This window comes from Frankliniella occidentalis, unplaced genomic scaffold (assembly GCF_000697945.3).
Source record: "Frankliniella occidentalis isolate FOCC.00 unplaced genomic scaffold, Focc_3.1 Scaffold215, whole genome shotgun sequence".
Taxonomy (NCBI): domain Eukaryota; kingdom Metazoa; phylum Arthropoda; class Insecta; order Thysanoptera; family Thripidae; genus Frankliniella; species Frankliniella occidentalis.
In genome coordinates this window covers 344,290-345,429 of record NW_026267341.1, presented here as the reverse complement: position 1 = coordinate 345,429, position 1,140 = coordinate 344,290, and positions in this window count along the sequence as shown.

The following is a 1,140-nucleotide window of genomic DNA, read 5'->3' as shown; positions in this document are numbered from 1 at the left end:
TCTTGACAAGACACAGAAGGAGACGTGAATGACCACGAGAGAACATTCGCTGTGTCGATCCGGGCCCGCCGGCTCCGCCACGCAACGCACTCTAACTGTAATGAGCCCTGCGCGCGGCACGCAAGCTCCCAGTCAATAATGTGCCGAGACGCATATTATGCGACACGCACCCGCTGTGTGCAGCGGTACCCGGTGTCAGTGCGACAGCAGTTTTACATCAGGTACCTACATGTCGAAACGAGCGAGCGAGCAATATAGCGAGAGGTGGTGTCAGGTGGGATTATAGTACGGTATACATAGGTAAGCTCCCAGCCCTTTCCTGACCTTTTGCATACGCAACTGGTAACAACGTTGCAATGACTTCTTTAAAAAAAAGTTACACTGCTCTTTGGTTAAGAAGAACTACTCGTAAATAGTAGCTAAGAAAGAAATCAGTATTACTAGGCAAGGTTGTAAATAATACTGCTGTTAAATATTTGTTCATTTGTCAATTTTCAAAATGACAGTAACTGGCTAGGAGTATCAAGACTGTCACAGGCGACTAGGAACGACCCTACATGAATTTGACGCTTGGCTGTTTTTTGTTTCTTTGCCCCCGGGCGGAAGGATCACAATAAGTTAAAGTGTAGTCTAAACTGCAGTGGTCGAACTGCACTCACACTGCGACTCCAGTTGAGACTTCATTTTGACTAATGGTGTATCAATGGTCGTCAATGTATGTCTAATCTGAAAACGTGGACTGTGTCATTATTAGATACTTTTCACACATTGGCAACTGTAGTCGCAAACTGCTTCTGTCAGTGTACATTCCTTCCACAGTTTACAAGGGAAAGCAAACTAGGGCACTTAGCTGATCCATATTGAAACTGCAGTTCAACTGTAGTTTGGCTGGAGAGACCGACGGGCCGGGGCCCTTTCGCAGGACATCAAGCTACTGCGCCACGGGAGCTAAGGTGTCGCAGTAGGTTGGTGGTCAGCGTAACGGACTCCCAGCGTCGAGGTCCAAGGTTCAACTTCCGTCAGCTTCAGTTCCGAGATCGTCATTCGGGAAGGTAAGTCAAGGTAAAACAAGCAGGCCCGCCCTACCGCCAAACGGAGTTGCCAGCTCCACTTTGCTGCGCCGGCAACTCCGTTCGGCAG